The sequence below is a fragment of the Oncorhynchus clarkii genome, chromosome 27, assembly GCF_045791955.1.
Source record: "Oncorhynchus clarkii lewisi isolate Uvic-CL-2024 chromosome 27, UVic_Ocla_1.0, whole genome shotgun sequence".
In the NCBI taxonomy this organism is placed as follows: Eukaryota; Metazoa; Chordata; class Actinopteri; order Salmoniformes; family Salmonidae; genus Oncorhynchus; species Oncorhynchus clarkii.
The window spans coordinates 26,262,446-26,271,929 of record NC_092173.1 but is presented as its reverse complement, the minus strand read 5'-3'; positions in this window follow the sequence as shown (position 1 = coordinate 26,271,929).

Sequence of the window (9,484 nt, the reverse complement as noted above, 5' to 3'; positions counted from 1 at the left end):
ACCAAATGTGGTTTATGGATTGCGGGAAAAGAGCAGGAATAGGCTTTTGTAGGCTACAGTCCAAGCTATGTCTTCCAATGGTGCCACTGCTGTCGGCATCCAAAGATGATCCAACTTGAATAAACACTTGGAGGTAAGGATGACAGCAGTGGTGTAGTCTACGGCGATACGGATATCACTTATTATTGATATCTACATAGCGCATTGATGTGAATCACACTGCTGCTCTCTCATTTATCTATTTGCATTTTACGGATTGTGGTTGTTGTGGATAGCTGTTCACAAATGTAAATGTGTATTTGAACCCAATAATGGTTGAATTCAAGAAGTTTAAGTTGCCTATCAATTATTGTGTTTGAAACCAGTGAACAACCAGTGAAACATTCGCTCTTGCAAATCAAATCAAAGTTTATTTATCACGTGTGCCTATTACAACAGGTGTTTCACCTTACAGTGAAATGCTTACTTACAAGCCCTAACCAACAGTGCAATTTAAGAAAATAGGTATCAGGTTAACAATAGATAAGTAAATAAGTAAAAACAGTAAAATGACAGTGAAAATAACAGTAGCGAGGTGATATATAGGTGGTGCCTGTACAGAGTCAATGTGCGGGGGCACCGTTTAGTCTGGCTAATTGAGGTAATACAGTGCCTTGCAAAGGTATTCACCCCCCTTGGCATTTTTCCTATTTTGTTGCATTACAACCTGTAATTTAAATGTATTTTTATTTGGATTTCATGTAATGGACATACACAAAATAGTCCAAATTGGTGAAGTGAAATGAAAAAAATAACAATGGAAAAGTGGTGCGTGCATATGTATTCACCCCCTTTTGCTATGAAGCCCCTAAATAAGATCTGGTGCAACCAATTACCTTTAGAAGTCGCACAATTAGCTAAATAAAGTCCACCTGTGTGCAATCTAAGTGTCACATGATCTGTCATGTAGATATACACCTGTTTTGAAAGGCCCCAGAGTCTGCAACACCATTAAGCAAGGGCACCACCAAGCAAGTGGCACCATGAAGACCAAGGAGTCCTCCAAACAGGTTAGGGACAAAGTTGTGGAGAAGTACATATCATGGTTGGGTTATAAAAAAATATCCGAAATATCCATTAAATCCATTATTAAAAAATGGAAAGAATATGGCACCACAACAAACCTGCCAAGAGAGGGCCACCCACCAAAACTCACAGACCAGGCAAGGAGGGCATTAATCAGAGGCAACAAAGAGATCAAAGATAACCCTGAAGGAGCTGCAAAGCTCCACACATTTGGTGTCCACCAAAAGGCATGTGGGAGACTCCCCAAACATATGGAAGACGGTACTCTGGTTAGATGAGACTAAAATTGAGCTTTTTGGCCATCAAGGAAAAGCTATGTCTGATGCAAACCCAACACCTCTCATCACCCCAAGAATATCATCCCCACAGTGAAGCATGGTGATGGCAACATCATGCTGTGGGTTTGTTTTTCCTCGGCAGTGACTGGGAAACTGGTCAGAATTGATGGAATGTTGGATTGCGCTAAATACAGGGAAATTCTTGAGGGAAACCTTTTTTCAGTCTTCAAGAGAGACTGGTATGGAGGTTCACCTTCCAGCAGGACAATGACCCTAAGCAAACTGCTGAAGCAACACTTGAGTGGTTTAAGAGGAAGCATTTAAATGTCTTGGAATAGCCTAGTCAAAGCCTAGACCTCAATCCAATTGAGAATCTGTGGTATAACTTAAAGATTGCTGTACACCAGCGGAACCCATCCAACTTGAAGGAGCTTGAGCAGTTTTGCCTTGAAGAATGGGCAAAAATCCCAGTGGCTAGATGTGCCAACATTCTAGAGACATACCCCAAGAGACTTGCAGCTGTAATTGCTGCAAAAGGTGGCTCTACAAAGTATTGACTTTGTAATATGTCTTGTTTGTTTCACACAAAAAAACATTTTGCATCTTCAAAGTGGCAGGCATGTTGTGTAAATCAAAATGATACAACCCCCCCCCCCCCCCCCAAAAAAAAAAATATATATTTTAATTCCAGGTTATAAGGCAACAAAATAGGAAAAATATCAAGGGGGTGAATACTTCCTCAAGACACTGTATGTACAGTGGGGCAAAACAGTATTTAGTCAGCCACCAATTGTGCAAGTTCTCCCACTTAAAAAGATGAGAGGCCTGTAATTTTCATCAAAGGTACACTTCAACTATGACAGACAAAATGAGAAGAAAAAAAACCCAGAAAATCACATTGTAGGATTTTTAATGAATTTATTTGCAAATTATGGTGGAAAATTAGTATTTGGTCAATAACAAAAGTTTATCTCAATACTTTGTTATATACCCTTTGTTGGCAATGACAGAGGTCAAACGTTTTCTGTAAGTCTTCACAAGGTTTTCACACACTGTTGCTGGTATTTTGGCCCATTCCTCTATGCAGATCTCCTCTAGAGCACTAATGTTTTGGGGCTGTTGCTGGGCAACACGGACTTTCAACTCCCTCCAAAGATTTTCTATGGGGTTGAGATTTGCAGACTGTCTAGGCCACTCCAGGACCTTGAAATAGTTCTTATGAAGCCACTCCTTCGTTGTGTTTGGGATCATTGTCATGCTGAAAGACGTTTCATCTTCAATGCCCTTGCTGATGGGAGGTTTTCACTCAAAATCTCACGATACATGGCCCCATTCATTCTTTCCTTTACACGGATCAGTCGTCCTGGTCCCTTTGCAGAAAAACAGCCCCAAAGCATGATGTTTCCACCCCCATGCTTCACAGTAGGTATGGTGTTCTTTGGATGCAACTCAGCATTCTTTGTCCTCCAAACACGACGAGTTGAGTTTTTACCAAAAAGTGTTATTTTGGTTTCATCTGACCATATGACATTCTCCCAATCTTCTTCTGGATCATCCAAATGCCTACTAGCAAACTTCAGACGGGCCTGGACATGTACTGGCTTAAGCAGGGGGACACGTCTGGCACTGCAGGATTTGAGTCCCTGGCGGCGTAGTGTGTTACTGATGGTAGGCTTTGTTACTTTGGTCCCAGCTCTCTGCAGGTCATTCACTAGGTCCCCCCGTGTGGTTCTGGGATTTTTGCTCACCGTTCTTGTGATCATTTTGACCCCACGGGGTGAGATCTTGCGTGGAGCCCCAGATCGAGGGAGATTATCAGTGGTCTTGTATGTCTTCCATTTCCTAATAATTGCTCCCACAGTTGATTTCTTCAAACTAAGCTGCTTACCTATTGCAGATTCAGTCTTCCCAGCCTGGTGCAGGTCAACAATTTAGTTTCTGGTGTCCTTTGACAGCTCTTTGGTCTTGGCCATAGTGGAGTTTGGAGTGTGACTGTTTGAGGTTGTGGACAGGTGTCTTTTATACCGATAACAAGTTCAAACAGGTGCCATTAATACAGGTAACGAGTGGAGGACAGAGGAGCCTCTTAAAGAAGAAGTTACAGGTCTGTGAGAGCCAGAAATCTTGCTTGTTTGTAGGTGACCAAATACTTATTTTCCACCATAATTTGCAAATTAATTAAAAATCATACAATGTGATTTTCTGGATTTTTTTTCTCATTTTGTCTGTCATAGTTGAAGTGTACCTATGATGAAAATTACAGGCCTCTCTCATCTTTTTAAGTGGGAGAACTTGCACAATTGGTGGCTGACTAAATACTTTTTTTCCCCACTGTAGATGTAGGTATAGTTGAAGTGACTATGCATAGATGATAAACAGAGCAGAAGCAGTGTAAAAGAGGGGTTGGCGGGACACAATGCAAATTGTCCGAGTAGCCGATGTGTGGGAGCACCAGTTAGTCGGGCTAATTCAGGTAATATTGTTTATCTTGGGTCAAACATTTTGGGTAGCCTTCCACAAGCTTCCCACAATAAGTTGGGTGAATTTTGGCCCATTCCTCCTGGCAGAGCTGGTGTAACTGAGTCAGGTTTGTAGGCCTCCTTGCTCGCACACGCTTTTTCAGTTCTGCCCACAAATTATCTATAGGATTGAGGTCAGGGCTTTGATGGCCACTCCAATACCTTGACTTTGTTGTCCATAAGCCAATTTGCCACAACTTTGGAAATATGCTTGGGGTCATTGTCCATTTGGAAGACCCATTTGCGTCCAAGCTTTAACTTCCTGACTGATGTCTTGAGATGTTGCTTCAATAGATCCACAATTTTCCTCCTCATGATGCCATCTATTTTGTGAAGTGCACCAGTCCCTCCTGCAGCAAAGGACACCCAAAACATGATACTGCCACCCCCGTGCTTCACGGTTGGGATGGTGTTCTTCGGCTTGCAAGCCTCCCCCTTTTTTCTCCAAATATAACGATGGTCATTATGGCCAAACAGTTCTATTTTTGTTTCATCAGACAAGAGTATATTTCTCCAAAAAGTACGATCTTTGTCCCCATGTGCAGTTGCAAACCGTAGTTTGGCTTTTTTACGGTGGTTTTGGAGCAGTGGCTTCTTCCTTGCTGAGCGGCCTTTCAGGTTATGTCGATATAGGACTCGTTTTACTGCGGATATAGATACTTTTGTACCGGTTTCCTCCAGCATCTTCACAAGGTCCTTTGCTGTTGTTCTGGGATGGATTTTCACTTTTTGCACCAAAGTACGTTCATCTCTAGGTGACATACCTCCATGTCAAAATGTGGTGCAAACTGAGACGTCACCGCTCAAATTGGTAATCCAATGTTTTGAAAATAGCTGGCTAGCCGTCTGTGCAGTACATAACATTAGATATGAGCATGTTATCTTAAAGCTACCTCTGCAGTTTCTTTTGCCATTAATAGGATGTACATTTATCCTACTTATTCCCTGACATTGCCAAGTTCTGATTTCTCATTAATTCTCCCGTCCTCCTCCAATGTATTACACATCGCCCACTTCCTCATCAGACAGAAGCAACAAACTATAAGAAAAGGTGCTACTTTCATTCATCAACATTTTAAAAAGGGTAGTAGACATTTACAGAAGACATTTCCCCGATCATAGTCTAGCTCAAAACTAACGAGACTGTTTCAGAATGTAAAAAGTAACAGTACAAAACATACATTATTTTAGCAAACGTAAAATAAGTGAGTTTTGACTGAATAGATATTTAATGAGCGTTTCAAAACAATACATTATAATACAGACCTGCTAAATTACTCATCCAGCATAAAAACAGAAACAGAATAAACTAAAATATTTCTGTATTTATTTCAGATGTAACTATTATTCATGAAGCAAACATTGTATGTTTGGTAGAATGAAGCTGTCCGCTTTCCTCCCACTCCTTCATCCCTTGTGCTCGTTCAAAATAGCATTTGGAGATTCCTGTGAACATCAACAGTAAAACATGTCATTCTGAACAGCAACATCATCCTAACAACAATTTAGACCAGTTGACAATTCAACAGAATTCAGTCTTGTTCATGTTGATGATCGGTACAACATGAGACAGATAGCAAACTGTGGTATATCAGACCGTATACCCTGGGTATGAGTCAATACTACTTGTTGACTGTTGTAATTATGTTGGTAACCAGTTTTTTAATAGCAATAAGGCACCTTGGGGGTTATATACCATGGCTAAGAGCTGTATCCAGGCACTCTGCGTTGCAGCCCTAAGCCGTGGTATATTGTCCACATACCACAAATCCCGAGCTGCCTTATTGCTTAAAATATAAAACACAGATACATGCACATGTGTGGTTTCTAATAATAATGTTACTACTACTAGCTTGCTCTCTCCCTGCTTCTCCTGAACATGTTTATCTGATATAGCTAGTTATTGTTCTCCCTTGCTCATCCAAAGCAGGCTTTTCTCCTCCTTGCTAGTCTTCAGATGCTTGACTACATGATCATCATGTTGTGGCTGTAACATGGATATTGCATTAGAAAAAAATAGTATACACTCTTAGAAAAAAGGGTTCCAAAAGGGTTCTTCAGCTGTCCCCATAGTGTAACCCTTTTGGGTTCCAGGTAGAACCCTCTGTGGAAAGGGTTCTACCTGGAACCAACAAGGTGGTTCTACCTGAAACCAACAAGGTGGTTCAACCTGGAACCAACAAGGTGGTTCAACCTGGAACCAACAAGGTGGTTCAACCTGGAACCAACAAGGTGGTTCAACCTGGAACCAACAAGGTGGTTCAACCTGGAACCAACAAGGGTTCTTCAAAAAGTTATTTACGGGGACAGCTGAATAACTTATGTTCGTTCTAGATAGCACCTTTTTTTCCAAGAGTGTAGCTTTATCAGAGACATTTTCAGGAAAAGCAGTTCATTTAGCAAGCCAATAAAAGTCTGATATAACTAGCTAGTAATTCTTGTCTTATTGGCTTTCCTCCTCCTCACTGGTCTGCAGATGTTTGAGTACTTTACATTTCCTAGAACTAACAACTTTATCAGATAGACATTTTCAGGAAAAGCATGTCATTTAGCAAGTCAATAAAATACCCATTGCATTGGTTCAAACTTGAAATATAGCTAATCAAGATAAGATCTTACCTTTTTATCTCTGTAGCAGTTTGCTCTCACCTTGTCTGGGCACTGCAACAGCCAGATCTTATTCCACATTCTCTTTTGTCAAGATTCTGCAAGGAGCTAGTCTGTTCTGTCACAGTTGCGTAAATTCAAATCTGGTATCAGGATAAATATGACAAAGAGTCATCGATTGTATACTATGTATTTTTTATTAGCTAAGCAATAAATGGCAAATGCAACTTTCGTATATACGGGCTCACTGTAATACCACGCAGGGCAGAACAGAGAACTGACAGGATGTCCGTAAACAGTTGTTCTTATTCTGTGATAGACATTGTTCCAACGTCTGTTGGCCTATCACAGTAGAGGCTGAGCGTGGTTTAGACTTGCTCAGCCTATCGCAGGCGCTCAGGCGGGTCCCCGCCTCTTGGCGCTTCTTGGAGTCCTCCCTCCGTCGATGTATAGATTCTTACTGTTCTGGTATCGCAGTATAGTTATAACAGTTGCTCAGGTCCTGCTATTGTGTTGTTCAGTATTTTTCCATCTCGGTTAAACCTCGTGATGACCACCTCTCCATTTACCTGATTAACCACAACTTTGTAAGATAGGGCAAGTCACACCATGTGCTCAATATTGTTACATACAAACACAAGGACAAAGCATCTGCTGGGCTGTTATCTACAGTTTTGCAACATGCAGGTCACACCATGTTACTCAGTTCTTGTCACACACACACAAACAGACAAGTAGATGTAGCAAGCAGTTGTTTAATCTCATGATGATGCTCAAGTGCACAAATGCAGATACCTCACACAGCCAACATCATGATATTTAATCATATATATATATTAATGGCTATAATGTAAAATACAGAATCCCACAGTTCTCCTAAAACATGAGCGAATAGCTAAGTTAGCTAACTTGAGCAAACACATCTCAGCTTGCCAACTAGCAAATCCAAACAATTACACAACAAATATACATAAAGTAAACAATTATTTTCTAAACGAATGTTAGTCTCAACCAAAGGACAAGTATAAATAACTATTGCTCTGTCCCACAACGTAACAACCATTAGTTACAGGCTAGACATAAGACTATTGCTAGCTTGTTAACTAACTATTTAAATTAAAATAAGTTAGCTAGCCAGCGTCAACTTTGTAGTTGTAATGCTATGTGGGAAAAGTTGTTTTCATTTCTTCTTCCATTTCTCACCAACGCCTTGACTCATTTGAACAATTTGATCCATATTTAGAAACTCCCTCCCTGGGTAAGCGATTCATCTCAACAGGCCGGAAGTCAAACAAAGTCAAACTCACGGAAATTGAGGTGGGAGGGGCTACAATGTGGTACTTTCAGACCCATGAAATGTACCCGTTACGACACAGGCGTTCAGAAGGTGTGCAATGGTACAATTTCATGCGTCTGAAAGTACAATATTCAAGCGTTCTAATCACCTCTAAATGAACATTGAACAGGTGTAATGATCGCGTGTAAAAATGACCATAACACACGTTCTAATCACCTGTAAATGAACATTGAACAGGTGTAATGATCGCGTGTAAAAATGGCCATAACACACGTTCTAATCACCTCTAAATGAACATTGAACAGGTGTAATGATCGCGTGTAAAAATGGCCATAACACACGTTCTAATCACCTGTAAATTAACATTGAACAGGTGTAATGATCGCGTGTAAAAATGACCATAACACACGTTCTAATCAAATGTAAATGAACATTGAACAGGTGTAAAAATGCCCACAAGAAGCGTTCTAATCACCTGTCAATGCACACTGGACAGTGGTGCATTTACCTTAGGGTGTTTTTTCAGTCTTTCAGTTTTAAATTGTTATTATTTTTTAAAAATCCTCGTATGTAGTAAATATTTCCGTTTTTATTTTCATCGTTTTTTCATGTGAAGTGCATTTTATTGCATTCGCGTCTGAAATGTGCTATTGGGGCTCCAGAGTGAAGCAGTAGTCTGAGACACTGCATCCCAGTGCAAGAAGTTCTGCATCTCAGTGCAACTGGTTCAAATCCAGGCTGCATCACATCTGGCCGTAATTGGGAGTCTTATAGGGCTTCGCACAATTGGCCCAGCGTCGTCTGGGGTAGGCCGTCATTGTAAATACGAATTTGTTATTCTTACCAGGATCTCAGTGATCACTGCCTCAATGCCTGCGTGGGTGATGGGTCCGCGGTCAAACGTAGGCCTTTCTAATCAACCTGGCCTGAGTATCCTTGAAGGATATTGACCTCATCCCATCAGTAGAGGATGCCTGGTTGCTCTTTAAAAGTGCTTTCCTACCATCTTAAATAAGCATGCCCCATTCTAAAAATGTAGAACTAAGAACAGATATAGCCCTTGGTTCACCTCAGACTTGACTGCCCTTGACCAGCATGAAAAAATCCTGTGGTGTTCAGAATTAGCATTGAATAGCCCCCGCGATATGCAACTTTTCAGGGAAGTCAGGAACCAATATTTGCATCCTGTAGCACTAATTCAAAAATGTTTTGGGACACTGTAAAGTCCATGGAGAATAAGAGCACCTCCTCCCAGCTGCCCACTGCACTGAGGCTAGGAAACACTGTCACCACCAATAAATCTACATTAATCGATCATTTCAATAAGCATTTTTCTACGGCTGGCCATGTTTTCCAACTGGAAAGCCCCTACCCCGGCCAACAGCACAGCCCCCCCTGCAGCATCTTCAATAAAAGACAGTACTGTGCAGCCGTCTTCACATTATTATCGGCAAGACTCAATAGCCTTGGCTTCTCAAATGACTGCCTCGCCTGTTTCACCAACTACTTCTCAGATAGAGTTCAGTGTGTCAAATCGGAGAGCCTGTCTCTGTCCAGTCTCTATGGGGGTGCCACAGGGTTCAATTATCGGGCCGACTCTTTTCTCTGTATATATCAATGATGTCGCTCTTGCTGCTGGTGATTCTCTGATCCACCTCTACGCAGACGACACCATTCTGTATACATCTGTCCCTTCTTTGGACACTGTGTTAACAAAC